General features: G+C 44.9%; 1 long non-coding RNA gene across 1 annotated transcript; it reads left to right on the forward strand.

The window, feature by feature from the left end:
* The first annotated feature begins 2,098 nt into the window (after positions 1–2,098).
* LOC141133746 (uncharacterized) lies at positions 2,099–15,840 on the forward strand. Its single transcript, XR_012243117.1, has 3 exons — positions 2,099–2,397; positions 12,083–12,148; positions 15,765–15,840. It is a non-coding gene; the product is annotated as an uncharacterized lncRNA (long non-coding RNA).
* Positions 15,841–16,058: the final 218 nt, after the last annotated feature.

The raw sequence follows: 16,058 nt of genomic DNA on the forward strand, positions 1-16,058 counted from the left end.
GGAAGGCAGGAAGACTATGGCACATGGAAGGCTGGAAGACTATGGCACATGGAAGGCAGGAAGACTATGACACATGAAAGGCTGGAAGAGTATGGCACATGGAAGACTATGGCACATGAAACGCTGGAAGAGTATAGTACGTGGAAGGCATAGATGTAGATGACTCTCATGGGGATCCTTGTGCCTCCACTTATCTCTGGGGATCTCTCTGTAATGGATGCTGTCCTTGGGACTGAATAGATAGTAATACCTCCTAACAAGTAATCCTAGGGTTCCACCTAGTCTCCTCCATGATGGTGGTATATAAACAAAAGGGGCTCCAATAGTGTGATATAGTTTCTCAAACAGATTTTATTTTAAAAAACTGCATGGTTTTACTCACATTATAAATGATTAGCAAGACATATAATCCATGAGAAAAAAGCTCGTACTCCTACATCACTTCTGGTCTATCTGTTGCCCAACCGACGCATATCGTCACGTATCACGTGACTTCATCAGGGGTACACAACAGATGGAAATGGTGTCCTTATATAATCCAGAAATGGTGTCCTTATATAATGTAATAGTTAAGTATATGCTGGCGCCATAGGGCCAAGGTTGCCTACCCCTGCGTGTAGAGGATGAATGTAAGAAATAGGCACTAAGAATGTTCCACTATCTGTTGAAAGCTTCCCAAGGGAGTACTGGTTTGGCTGTTATAACACCAATGAAAGTCATTCTTCATGTGAATAGCCTTGGGGCCTTGCAAACTAAAATCTTTGTCACCCGCCATTGCCAGCTAGAATCCTTGTCACCCGCCATTGCCAGCTAGAATCCTTGTCACCCGCCATTGCCAGCTAGAATCCTTGTCACCCGCCATTGACAGCTAGAATCCTTGTCACCTGACACTGCAAACTAGAAATTCCCTAGGGTTCAGAGAATCCAAACCTTTGCAGTATATCACACTGAAGTCTAAAGGATGTATGCTAATGGTCAGTTCTGGGATAGGGATAGGGGTGACAGACATCCCAGCATCTTCCACTAAACGAGGCAGCATAACAAAGTCATGCCACTTACTGCATATTAAGTTGGAAATAGGTTCACCCAGTCCACGGTGAATGATATATACTGTCCCTGCCCATATTTAATAGACAAGGTATCAGCGCCTAACAAGAGTCAGAGATGTGTTTTCTTTCAATGCGGAGGCCATAGGTTGCTTGTTCAAAAAATATAGCAGCTGGATATCTGCACTATGGGGCAGCTGGGGCCATAAACTGGCAGAAGGGGGTTGTTTCCATCAGCTGTTGGAGCACCAGCTGCTCTGCCAAGCCCAGTGTGCAGCTTTTGTATGCTCCAGTAATGGGGAAAGCAAAACCCGACATGGGAAGTTTGCTACAGGACATGGTGGAGCTGGTGTAGGCAAAGGCTGCAAGGTCTGGTCCCAAAAAACAATTAACTACTAGACATAGACAAGGGAAGGTTTCTGGGCCCCCTATTAAACCTTTTCTTTATCTTATTTTATTTTGATTTAGATGATATAGAGCTGAATATTTCAGGGGAATGTGGAGAAACCTGTGGCGGAGCTCCATGCAGTTTGACCTTTATATCTTACAAAAAGTTGCTGGTGCACTTGCTATGACTTACCCTCACAGGTATATAAGGAGAAATGGAAGAGAAGGAAGACAATGATAACTGGCTGCTCTGTGCCTGGGAGGAGGTAGATGATGCCGGCTTTGTGTCAGTCAACTACTGTACCTCCTGTACATTCAGTAGCTGCATTGCTCAGCCACTTTGTCCAAGGAGATAAAGACACGAGCTGCCTCTAGTTTGTGCCATGCTGCTAAGGGAACAATGTGTGGTGGGGGCCTGTCAGTAAGGGCCTTCCTGCTATAAAAGGGGGCAAATTATACCCCTGTCTCTGGAGTCAATAGAAGCTACAGTCTTGCATTAGGTATAATTCTAGAAGGATCATTGTGAAGGAAATCCTCCCTCCTCTTGGTGGGATATTATTACATTAGTAAATATTTCTGCCCACTCAGAGCCTTAGGGTGATGACTAAACTTGTTCAGCTTCTTATACAGGAACAGGTATCTGGACACGCCCAGCGATGTCTTGAAATACAGTAAAGAAGGCTGACAACTGAATAGTCTCTGCAAGTGGAGACCTGCTGTGTTAATCAAATATCCCTCCCCTCCGGCTCCTCCTCCGGGATTTTGGAAGAAGATTATTGGACACAAGGCTGAAAACAATTTTTAGTTCCTCATATGGGAAGTTGAATTTGAATGTGCCCAGTGCCGTGCTATTCTTCCAGATGGCTGCTGTGATTGGACGCTTTTCTAGAAATATTTTCAGGTTTCTTCGTTTCCAGGAAGTACAAACAATCTGAATGGAGGACGGATGGGCAGATCTATCAAGGTGAGACCCCACCAATCATTCTTCTGACTGCTGTAAATGGAGCCAAGTATTCATAATCCATATTCTTAGAGCCAGCAGGAAATGGGAACTCCACTCACTGCTCACAGCACTCTAATTCCAAAAGGACCCAAAGTCTATATATTGTGTACTCTCCATATAGATAGTGTATGATGTCTACTGTATAGTAAGGAGGAGAGTCTGTTTCATTTTATATATCCCTGATTACAACATCCCTCTACGGATATCATGGGATGACTACAAGTCCCAGTATCCCTTCGCTGATATCATAGACCAGAAGTCCAAAATACAGTCCACAAGGGAAATGGGGAATAGAGAGAACCGGGGCATTGTGATACCAAAGTAACAAATATAACACATGAACTGGCATAAAAACAAATATTTATTTAAGAATATTAACCAGTTCCCGACCAGCCGCCGCAGTTATACTGCGGCAGGTTGGCTCCCCTGGGCAAACCGACGTAGCTGTACGTTGGTTCGCCTTTTGACCACTTGGGGGCGTACGCATGCGCCAGTGGCGCCACGCCAGAGCCGATGCGTGTGCGGGCACCCGCGATCCCTCCACACAGAGACAGAACGGAGATCTGCCAATGTAAACAGACAGATCTCTGTGCTGTCAGGGGTGAGGAGAGCGATCTGTTGTTCATACTAAGTATGAACAATGATTGCTCTCATCACCCAGGCAGTCCCATCACCCTACAGTTAGAATCACTCCCTAGCTAACATGGTTAACGCCTTGATCGCCCTCTAGTGTTAACCCTTTCCCTGCCAGTGACATTTACACAGTAATCAGTGCATATTTGTAGCACGGATCGCTGTATAAATGCCAATGGTCCCATGTGTCAAAAGTGTCCGATCTGTCCGCCATAATGTTACAGTCCCCATAAAAATCGCTGATCACCTCCATTACTGGTACTACTAGTAAAAAATAATAAAAATGCCATAAATCTTTCCCCTATTTTGTAGACGCTATAACTTTTGCGCAAACCAATCAATATACGCTTATTGCGATTTCTATCACCAAAAATATGTAGAAGAATACATATCGGCCTAAACTGAGGAAAAAAATTGCTTTTTTTTAAAAAAAATTGGGATATTTATTATAGCAAAAGGTACAAAATATTGTGTTTTTTTTCAAAATTGTCGCTCTTTTTTTGTTTATAACGCAAAAAATAAAAACTGCAGAGATGATCAAATACCATCAAAAGAAAGCTCTATTTGTGGGGAAAAAAAGGACGTCAATTTTGTTTGGGTACAACGTCGCACGACTGCCCAATTGTCAGTTAAAGCGACGCAGTGGCGTATCACAAAAAATGGCCTGGTCATTGAGCAGCCAAATCTTCTGCTGAAGTGGTTAAAATATTTACTGTAAATGATGATAGTTGGGGAAATTACTAAACAATTAAAAGATACATTGCATAAACAGTGCAGAAGAAAAAGAAAATAATACACTCTGAAAAGGTATATCTGTGCAATTCCAAGTGGCCCTGACGTGTATCGACCAGGGTGGTCTTCCTCAGGGCATTGCCCAATGGCTAATTAATCTATCGGGGGCTTTTGAAATTGCCCTCACCATACTATATTTTTGGTCTATGGCTACTACTTTAGCACATACTCTCTGATATTTTTGCGAAAAGGTCATATTACATCTCGACCACGGCTGATATCCCTTGTGCTTGGGACACATGTGCTTGCATCCCTCCCTTCCTGTCCCCCTGTCCTCCAGTATTTCCATCCTTGGTGATCTTCAGCATCATATAACCTACATTGTTTGTTATGCTGTATGAGCCATAAGACCCCTTGATGATCTGCCCAAGGGCAATCCCCTGAGGAAGACCACCCTGGTCGAAACGATTCAGGGCCACTGTGAATTGCACAATCAGATATACCTTTTCAGGGTGTATTATTTTCTTTTTCATCTGCACTGTTTATGCAATGTGTCTTTTAAGTGTTTAGTAATTTCCCCGACTATCAGCATTTACAGGAGATATTTTAATATTCCTAAATAAATATTTATTTTTATGACAGTTCATGTGTTATATTTGTTGCTTTGCTATCACAAAGCCCTGGTGCTCTCTATTCCCCATTTCCCTTGTGGACTGTATTTTGTACAAATTTGGGGCTGATACTTACCATTGGCATGCTCTTTGGCTGTATTTGGGATATAAACTTTTAGCTCTCTCCTGTTTGTATGACCATCTGGGAACTACAACTCCCAGCATCCCACTACTAATTCCACCTGTGTGTCCAGTCATGGGAAATTACAAGTCCCAGCATCCCCTTCACTAATATCACCTGTGTGTGCAGTCATACGAGTACTACAAGTCCCAGCATCCCCTTCACTAATAACACCTGTGTGTCCAGTCATGAGGGAACTACAAGTCCCAGCATCCCCTTCACTAATAACACCTGTGTGTCCAGTCATGAGGGAACTACAAGTCCCAGCATCCCCTTCACTAATATCACCTGTGTGTCCAGTCATGGGGAACTACAAGTCCCAGCATCCCCTTCACTAATATCACCTGTGTGTCCAGTCATGGGGGTACTACAAGTCCCAGCATCCCCTTTACATATTACCTCTATATCCAGGTGGGAATTCAGTAAACACAATTCTTCTTGTGTTTTGTACAGATGGGATGTGAATAGAGTCAAATCCACAAAGGCCCAACCTGCTGACCCCGGTATAAACATGTAATGTAATGGGTGTAGTACAGAGCGCCACCTAGAGACAAGAGAATCTGCCCGGGTTTAATTCATAATGGGGGGGTTCATCTAAATAATCTCGAAATCTAAAAAAACCTGAACTCAGCAGTGATCTCTGTTGAAGTCTATGGGGGGAAACTTGTTGCATAATAATGGCCATTTGAAAGGCTAATAGGTGCAAGCTTTTGTCAAAAAAAGTGCAAGGGGGGGGGGGGGGGTTGGGGGGGTAGAAATGTCATGGGGAACATTTACAAATGCGGGGAGAGGTTCCTTTTATTGGAGCTTCAAAGGTGACATGGGCAAATGCCAATCCTTGTAATTACATGCTTAAGAAATTCCTTTAATCTGTATGAGGCATTACAGAACAATGCGATTAGACAGCGTTAGCCATGGTATCACATATTTTGGATGTGTAAATTGATTTATTAACATTTGATCACAGCTTAAATACAGCAAGACAAACCCCAATCTGATGTATTTCAACCTGAAAAAAGGCTTTTTTTGGTAGTTTTGGCTGCAAAATCTAAACTGAACGGCAGAAGTAGCAGTCACAGCAGATGAAAAAGCTGAAGGAGACACACACCTCCACCCACTTCAGGCTTCCCCTCCATTGCCATTTAAACCGTGGGTGGACACAGATGAATCTCTTGTTCCAGCCACTCCAGGAATCACATGTGTGAGATTCTTGGTGTCTGGTGGGAACTACATACTGCTACACAGGCTTTCACCATGTTTATTTTTATTATGAGTGGGCACTTACAGGACTATTTGTATTTGACAGCTCCCCCAGATCTTCATCGGGCTTATCAGAGACCCAAAAGTGGTCACTTGTGGCTGACATTTCTAATTATTTGGGGAATGAACAACTAATGACTACTGTATATGAAATAGAGAACCTATGTTATATTCAGGAACCTGTAAATGCCATCCTCTGATCTCTGTTCATATTTATATTGTTACTCAGAGAAGCCCATTTTTGATATGATGGTGATTTCTCTTTTTGGCAGTTCCCCCATCCTGTGCTCACCAGTGTATGTCCTGGTGGCCTCAGTGGCTCACAGCTTTGCAGCCCGGTGTTTCTGACCCCTGAGAGGTAATGAGGGATAAGGTGACAACATTTCAGATTTTATACTGCTTTAAAAAAAAAACACATATGTTTATGGAATCTGCACACTTTACTATATAGGTCAGTACTAGTGGCGGCCCATCCATCCATGCTTCCGGCCCCCTAATCTACATGCAGGGCGTCAGATGCATGAATTCCAATTTTTTTTTGTTGAGGTATGTGATTAGAGCCAGAGGCTCTAATAGGCTTCAAAAAAGGGTGGGCTCAGGGCGCAGAGCACTGCACCCGAAGCCCACCCAGTTGTGTGACAATAGCGAATGAATATTCGCTATTGTAGCACTGATTCTCCTCCCCGCCAACCAGGAAGCGGGTCATGAGACCCATCACCCCATTGGCCGAAAGGAGACCCGTTCGGATTGGCCGCCAGGAGGGGGAGGGAGGAAATGCAGGAGAACCGAGAAAGCAGCCGCCACCCAGACCCCCGTGACCCGGCCGGCCCACCAACCGAGGTACTGGTCGGTACTTTATGAGAATATTCAATAGAAGAATGAAACTCTATATGGTATGTGTAGATATTGGTGAGACATTTGTAATGATCTGTTTCTGGTATAGAATCTATATCTGCACGAAATATACACCCCTGAAGAAATAACAAGCAATTATCTTTCGAAATCTGCATCGATCAGCAGATATGTAAGTACTGTAACTTGATCTATATGGTGTTGTATTTTATATGCACACAACCTGTCACAAGACACTATATTTTAAACTTGTTTTATTCTTTTGTATCAATAAAGATTGTATATATTTTTCTGCAACACTTTCTCACCTCCTGTCCATAATTTTTGAAGTTGCCCTTAAAGTCCCACTATTGAGGGTTTACTGTATGTATTATGTAGTGGCAGACCCTCCATTAGGAGCGCCTGGGCGCCGCCCCCTCTATCCATGGCTGCTACCTGCCCCCTTTATCCACGGCCACCACCCTCCCCCTCTATCCACAGCTGCCACCCGCCCCCTCTATCCACGGCCGCCACCCTCCCCCTCTTTCCACGGCTGCCACCCGCTCCCTCTATCCACAGCTGCCACCCGCCCCCTCTATCCATGGCCGCCACCCTCCCCCTCTATCCACGGCCGCCACCCGCCCCCTCTATCCACAGCCGCCGCCCACCCCCTTATCCTCGGCTGCCACCCTCTATCCACGGCCGCCACCCGCCCCCTCTATCCATGGCCGCACACCCGCCCCCTCTATCCACGGCCGCCACCCTCCCCCTCTATCCATGGCCGCCACCCGCCCCCTCTATCCACAGCTGCCGCCCGTCCCCTTATCCTCGGCTGCCACCCTCTATCCACGGCGGCCACCCGCCCCCTCTATCCACGACCGCCACCCACCCCCTCCATCCATGGCCGCACACCCGCCCCCTCTATCCACGGCCGCACACCCGCCCCCTCTATCCACGTCCGCACACCCGCCCCCTCTATCCACGTCCGCACACCCGCCCCCTCTATCCACGGCCGCACACCCGCCCCCTCTATCCAGGGCCGCACACCCGCCCCCTCTATCCAGGGCCGCACACCCCTATTTATGCGCCTGGGCCCCTTTCAGGACGCCGGGCGCATGAATTACAGCGGCAGTTTTTTTTTTTTTAAGTACCTGTTTAGAGCCTGAGGCTCTAATAGGCTTCAAAATAGGGTGGCTTGGGACCGAGAGAATGTACTCAGAGCCCACCCAGGTGTTACAACAGCGAATGAAAATTTGCTGTTGAAACACTGATCCTCAATCCGTCCAATCAGAAGCTGGTGTGAGAACCCATTTTCCGATTGGCCAAAAAGAGAATACTCCCGATTGGCCGCCCAGGAGGAGGGAGGAAACAGAAGCCGCCAACGCTGTGATGACCCATCGAGAGCAAGGGAATGGAAGGCCGCCGCCGAACAAGGGAAGCCGCCGGTAAAACGATGGGGTAAGTGCTACTGACCGGGGGGGTGGTCGTGGCATACTGTTTGGCGCCCCCCCAAAAAAATTACCACCGGCCGCCGCTGGTTTTATGTACACTATAATGGGGATGATGGCAACTGGTAAGGTGGTTATAAGTTTTGCTAACATCTCTCAATCTGTTGGTGACTTGTAAGGGTGATTATTAGTATGTCTAATATCAATATGTTCTTATATCAGGGTTATACATAGAGTATGTTGTTGTGTGCTATGGCTTTGTATAAATAAAGCTGTTATTGCTCTATTTATACAAAATCAATGCCGTGGAAAATAATTAAGGCTCCTTCATCCCTCCACCCTCAGTCCCCCGTCTATGACAGATAGACATTCAGTTTGCTGGTTGAGTATCTCTGCAGATCTTTTTATAACTAGACCCCTCAGGGTGAGACTTTTTCACCTCGTTATACAGGACGAGGAATGTGGACACACCCAGCGCCGTGTCGTGTTAGAGATGAATGACGTCCGAACAGTCTGTACAGGTGGAGGTGTGTTATGTTACTAGAAATCCCTTCTCACCCTCCTCCTGGTTTCTGGAAGGACATTATATGAGACGAGGCAGAAACACGTCTTTGCTCACTTCTGGTCTTCATAAGATAAGAAGAAGTTGGACGCTGCCAGTGCCATGTTTCCAGGTTTTTTCTTCCAGAATCTTCTGTGATTGGACTCTTCACCTTTCTAGAAAATATTTTCAAGTCTCTTCATTGTCGGGAAGTAGAAATAATTTGATTGGAGGATGCATGGGTAGATATAACAAGGTGAGACTCCACCATTCATTCTTAGATCATTCATTCTAATAGAGCCGAGTTCCATATTCGAAGAGCCGGTGTCTTGCCGAGAAAGTTACCCCCGGCGGATAAGGACCCCCCTGTACTGCGCAGGCGCAGCGCTTGCGCAGTACCAACGACTAAGGAGCCACTGAAAATAGCCGAAGCTGAAAACATTCAATCAGCTGTACACGGCGCCTGCGCCCTAGGCCCAGGTTCAAGCCCCACCATCCAAGTGGACCTAGAGGGAGAATATAAAAGTGCCGAGCGAAGCGAGGCCGTGCCCGAAGCGTGGCGAGCGAAGCGAGCCTGCGAGAGGCCCTCTTACAGGCGCCATATACAACTGATTTATAACTATTCCGCTACTGCTATTTCCGGCGGTTCCTACTGCGCAAGCGCTGCGCCTGCGCAGTAGACGGGGTCCTTATCCGCTGAGGGGAACTTTCTCGGCAGAACACCGGCATGAAGTGGGAACTAACTCTAATTCCAAATAGACCTGAAGTCTGTATATTGTGTAGGCTCCATATAGATAGTGTACAGTAAAACCTTGGTTTGAGAGTAACTTGGTTTGAGGGCGTTTTGCAAGACAAGCTAAAATGTTTAATAAATGTTGACTTGATATACAAGTAGCGTCATGTCACAACTGAGTATAAAAGAGAAGAGAGGCACCTCTAAGTGTAGCAATATGGTTACATTTAATGAAGGTACAACATTTAGAAACATATTGCTACGCTTAGAGGTGCCTCTCTTCTCTTTTATACTCTGTAGCTCCTGCTGGATTTTGCTTCTAATCCCCTTGTGGATGGACATTTTATGGTTACACAACCTGGTCACATTGCTATAATCTATTTATATGGACTTTAAACTGAAGGACCTATGAAAAAAAATGGTTATGGAACAAATCATTTGAGTTTCCATTATTTCTTATGGGGAAACTTGCTTTGATATACAAGTGCTTTGGATTACAAGCATGTTTCTGGAACGAATTATGCTTGCAATCCAAGGTTTTACTGTATACTATACATGGACTATGTATACTGTATAGAGAGGAGGAGAGTCTGTATCGTTCTATATATCCCTGTGTTCAGCATCTCTCCTGTTTGGTCTAAACAAAGCGGAGTTCCATATTCTGAGAGCCGGTAGGAAATGGGAACTCCACTCACTGCTCACAGCACTTAAAGTGGTTCTAAAGCCTTAATGTTTTTTTTTTCCCTAATGCTTTCCCCCCATTAAAGTGAAAAACCTTCTGTGCTGCAGAATCCCCCCCAGCCGCCACCTTTATACTTACCAGAGCCCGATCCGATCCAGCGTTTTGCACGAGAGCAGCGGCTCTCACCACTGTCTCCCTCCTCCCTGGGCAGATTGATAACAGCGGAAGCCATTGGCTGCTGTTGCTGTCAATCAAATGGTGTGCTGAGCAAGCGGGGGGCGTGGCTGAGCCACCCCCTCTCTGTCAATGGTAAAACAGACAGGGCTTGTGAGCAAGCCCACACAGGTGCCCCCATAGAAAGCTGCTTTCCATGGGGGGCACTTTTCGAAGAGGGGGAGCCCAGATGAAGAGGATGGTGCAAAACCATTACGCAGAGTAGGTAAGTATAACATGTTTGTTATTTTAATTTAAAAAAATGAAGTTTTAATGTCGCTTTAATTCCGAGTAGACCAGAAGTCTGTATATTGTGTAGGCTTCAAATAGATAGTGTATAAATGGATGGTGTATACTGTATAGAGAGGAGGAGAGTCTGTATGATTCTATGTATCCCCATACACAACATCCCCCTATTGCTATCATGGGGGACTACAAGTCCCTGCATCCCGCCACTGAGATCATGGGGAACTACAAGTCCCAGCACCCCCATACTAATATCATGGAAGGGACTACAAGTGCCAGCATCCCTCCACTGATATCACAGGGACTACAAGTCCCAGCATCCCTCCACTGATATCACGGAGGACTACAAGCCCCAGCATCCCTCCATTGATATCAGGGGGGAACTACAAGTCCCAGCATCCCTCCACTGATATCACGGAGGACTACAAGTCCCAGCATCCCTCCACTCTTATCACGGGGACTACAAGTCCCAGCATCGCTCCATTGATATCAGGGTGGAACTACAAGTCCCAACATCCCTCCATTGATATCGGGGGGGAACTACAAGTCCCAACACCCCTCCATTGATATCAGGGGGAACTACAAGTCTCAGCATCCCTCCACTGATATCACGGGGGACTACAAGTCCCAGCATCGCTCCATTGATATCAGGGAGTACTACAAGTCCCAGCATCCCTCCATTGATATCAGGGGGGAACTACAAGTCCCAGCATCCCTCCATTGATATCAGGGGGAACTACAAGTCTCAGCATCCCTCCACTGATATCACGGGGGACTACAAGTCCCATCATCGCTCCATTGATATCAGGGGGAACTACAAGTTCCAGCATCGCTCCATTGATATCAGGGGGAACTACAAGTCTCAGCATCCCTCCACTGATATCACGGGGAACTACAAGTCCCAGCATCCCTCCATTGATATCAGGGGGAACTACAAGTCTCAGCATCCCTCCACTGATATCACGGGGGACTACGAGTCCCAGCATTGCTCCATTGATATCAGGGGGTACTACAAGTCCCAGCATCCCTCCATTGATATCAGGGGGGAACTACAAGTCCCAGCATCGCTCCATTGATATTAGGGGGAACTACAAGTCCCAGCATCCCTCCACTGATATCACAGGGGACTACAAGTCCCAGCATCCCTCCACTGATATCCTGAGGGACTACAAGTCCCAACATCCCTCCATTGATATCAGGGGGGAACAACTACAAGTTCCAGCATCCCTTCACTGATATCACGGGGGAATACAAGTTCCAGCATCCTTCCAGTGATATCCGGTATGTGTCCAACCATTGGAATTATCTAGCTGTGGTGAACTGCAGGTGAACTACACTCCTTGAGTTCTACCATAAATTCTACCATGATGACTGGAGGAATATGATAAAGACCGGAAGGGATGGATGCCCAGATGACTGTGGACTCTGTACAATGCTGAGTATTACAAAATGTTGGAGATAAAGTTGATGGAGTAGAAAATAAATCTGTATATTTCACCTCCTAACCCCAACTGATCCTTAACCCTTCACCCTAGGTGACCCCAAACCTGAAGTAACGCCTGACCTAGAGGAGTCAGGAGAAGAAGAAATAAAGCTCCATGGTAGGGATCTATCTATATATCTACTGTTTATGTATGTACTGTATGTATGTAGTGTATGTATGTATGTATCCTATCTATCTGTCAGGAAGTTTATACAAAATGTAAGTTGGTAATACTAATTATTTAACCGCTTCAATACCGGGCACTTTCACCCCCTTCCTGCCCAGGCCAATTTTCAGCTTTCAGCGCTGTCACACTTTGAATGAAAATTGCGTGGTCATACAACACTGTACACATATGACATTTCTATTATTTTCTTCACACAAATAGAGTTTTTTTTGGTGGTATTTAATCACCGTTAAAAAAAATGAAAAAAGACCAAAAACAAGTTTTCTTAGTTTCTGTTAGAAAATGTTGTAATAAAGTAATTTTTCTCCTTCACTGATGGGCACTGATAGGCTGCACTGATGAGGCGGCACTGATTAGGTGGCACTAATGTGGAGGCACTAATATGCTGCACTGATGGGCACTAATAGGTGGCAAGGATATGCGGTACAGATGAGCACTGACAGGCGGCATTGAAGGGCACTGATAGGTACTACTGATGATGGGCACTGATAGGCTGCACTGATTAGGTGGCACTGATGTGGAGGCACTAATGTGCCGCACTGATGGGCACTGATAGGTGGCATGGATATGCGGTACAGATGAGCACTAATAGGCAGCACTGAAGGGCACTGATAGGTACTACTGATGATGGGCACTGATAGGCTGCACTGATTAGGTGGCACTGATGTAGAGGCACTAATGTGCCGCACTGATGGGCACTGATAGGTGGCACGGATATGCGGTACAGATGAGCACTGATAGGTGGCACTGATGGCCACTGATAGGCTTCACTGAAGGGCACTGATGAGGCGGCACTGGAGGGCACTGATTAGGTGGCACTGATGTGGAGGCACTAATATGCCACACTGGTGGGCACTGATAGGTGGCACGGTTATGCAGTACAGATGAGCACTGATAGGCAGCACTGAAGGGCACTGCTGGGGCTGCACTGTAATCAGGGCACTGATGATCAGTGTCGTGATTATCTGTACAGGTCTCCCCTGAGAGAAGGCGCCACTAATCGGCTCTCCTTGCCCCACACTCTGTCAGTGTGAGGCCAGGAGAGCAGATAAACAGCAATTCCGTGATTGGACACAGCCGATTACATTGGTAAAGAGCCCAGTCATTGGCTCTTTACCGAGATCGAGACATGGGCGAGCGAGAGCGGTAACACTGGGGCTACATCATATGATGTTGTCCCAGAACGAGAGGAGATCCCGTCGGCGCCTGTCATCATTTTACTATGAGGCAGTTAATCAATCGATATACAACAGTGCCTCCAATATAAAATCAATCATTTCAAAACTAAAACCATGACTTTTACAGCTAAAATTGTATGCCTACGTATAAGATAGATTGGATAATTCACTATCCACTTTTAGGTATACCAACCAAGGTACAGAGTGCCAATATTCTAACTAACCTAGCATTGAACGAAGCCTGTATTTATCAGAACGTCCCCTCTTGCTTCTTTTCCGGCAGAATAAAGGGGTGAAGTCTATCTATAGGCTGTGATAATACAGCTTGGGTTTGGATTACTTATTCCTCTAGGAGATTGTTATACTGTAAGCGGCAGAGAATGTCAAAATCTAGTACACAAATAAGGAAATATATCTAGGTAAGTTATATTCAGGTGTAAGATAGAATTTTTTCAAGGTAATACGTTACCCAGAAAGTGATTGGTGGTGAATTAGAGCCACACCCAGGTAGAACCTTCAAGAAAATTGATTGAGCATCTCAGAACAAGAGAGCGTGCTATATGAGCCTGAGCTGATGAGAATGATCACAGAAGATGATGATGAAGACGATCAAGGATGATGATTTTAGAGGATGAAGATGATTATGAAAGATGGTGATCCCTTTTCTCTCTGAATCTCCCCCTTTTTTTATTCCCCCAAATCCTCTTATTTAGGGACGACCTACAGGGTGTCGTTTGGAATATTTACTCACAACTGATTGGGGACTAATATTACCAAAAAAACTAAAACAAATTGTTTGCACAGCTAGTGGTCCAACTTGTAAATGTAAAGGTTACTGCGCTAACTCTTAGTAAGAAGGAGGAAAAGCTGCTACATAAACAATGTGACAAACGTATGAAGAGTGGATGATAAATAATGTAGCGCTAACAAGTGAACACATATATCAATATATGGGTGAATAGTGCAAAGATCAATTATGCAGAAATAACACAAATGGAAATGTGGAAAGTCCAATGGATGTGAAAGTCCTGAGAAGGGCCGTATGCGTCAACCACCAGATGATGATAAATCAAAGATGGAATAAGCTGGCACTGTCCGGCAAAAGAAGCATCAAGGATGGTACATCTTCAACCAAAAAAAAAAGTGAAGTATATCTACTCTTACCGGAACAGGTGGACTCGAGTGTCGGTGATGCCGAAATCAGCGGATCAACGGAACTCCAAAGGACCCAGGGCCTCCAAACACGACTCCAGGGGTGTCATGGACAACCACCCAACCGAACCTCAGATGAAGGAAACACCAGGGCTGGACCTTAGGCGTGGAAAGACCAACTGGACCACAAAGGAACTCTCATCCGGGAAGTTATGTAAAGAAAAAAAGGCTTCCATATGGTGTAGGCCAAAAATTTTTTTTTTTATTTCTAAAAACCGGCGTACAACGGCATACGATAGGAATAAAAACTGTGATCACAGAATAAAAATGAGGGCAGGAGCAGAAAGCTAAGCTCTAAGTGGTCCAACTTGCTTTCTAGTTGACACTCTAATGCCCCATACACACGATCAGACTTTCCGACAACAAAACCGTGGATTTTTGTTCGAAAGTTGTTGTTGTTGTTGTTCGAAGGATTTTTTTCCGACGGATGTTGGTTCCAACTTGTCTTGCATACACACAGTCACACAAGGTTTTTTCAAATACCCTGGTACTGTCATGATTAATTAAATTTGTAAAAAAATCTTGTTGAAAATGTCTTGCTGTAAGAGCATTAAAATATGTAAAATTTGTATTTGTAACTTCTGTATTCTTACTTATTAGACATGAATATCCACACATGTTCCTGAAGAAGCCGTAAGGAGAAACATGTAGAACAAAAAGTGTGGTATTCTGCTGTATGGAAGAAATGTATTATTATATACCTTTTTTCTTTCATGTATTTTGCGTCTAAATAAAATATTCTTTTTAATTATAAATTGTTGTTGATGACTATATGAATAGCACCCAGAAAGTTCAATTCATTCCCTGTCAGGGGCTCTCCTTCTCTTTTCAACATAAAAGGATGTTGGTGTTAAATTGAACAATTTTTGGGAATCGATCACTTCAAATATTCTACCTAAAAGTCAGAGTCTGTATAAATTGTGGCCCTAAACAGGGTAAAATTCCTTTGTGACCCTGATATACTAAGCAGATGAATGCCAGGATGAAGGTTCTGATTGACCTTCATAGTTATGGGTTGTAAATGACAGAAGTCCATCCAATTCTGTTCTTCTCTGATCAGACAGCTAATGGCTATTCACATAAGGGAACAAAATCCTCCTTATTGGTTCCATTCCGCGCACTACAAAAGAGTTTATTATTGTTTGTGCTCCTTCCAGGTGATGTCATCTTGGGTCACCTCCTGATGTCATGGCAACCTCTTCCTCCCCATCCTCCTCCTCACAAGGTATGACTGTAGTTTCTGACTATCCTTTCCAATGTTTTCCTCCATCTCACATCTCTATGGATTGCAATTAGATGATAGGACATCCTATGTCTCTGTAGTCTGGACATTTCCTGTAGACATCTGGTCAGTTCACCTATTCGGAGAGTTTAGGAGCTTTCATCAATTCCACAATCACATTCCCGTGTCTTCAGATTTTTTTTTTTGATTATTGATGGAAATGATCTTC

The sequence above is a fragment of the Aquarana catesbeiana genome, linkage group LG03 (assembly GCF_042186555.1).
Source record: "Aquarana catesbeiana isolate 2022-GZ linkage group LG03, ASM4218655v1, whole genome shotgun sequence".
NCBI lineage: Eukaryota > Metazoa > Chordata > Amphibia > Anura > Ranidae > Aquarana > Aquarana catesbeiana.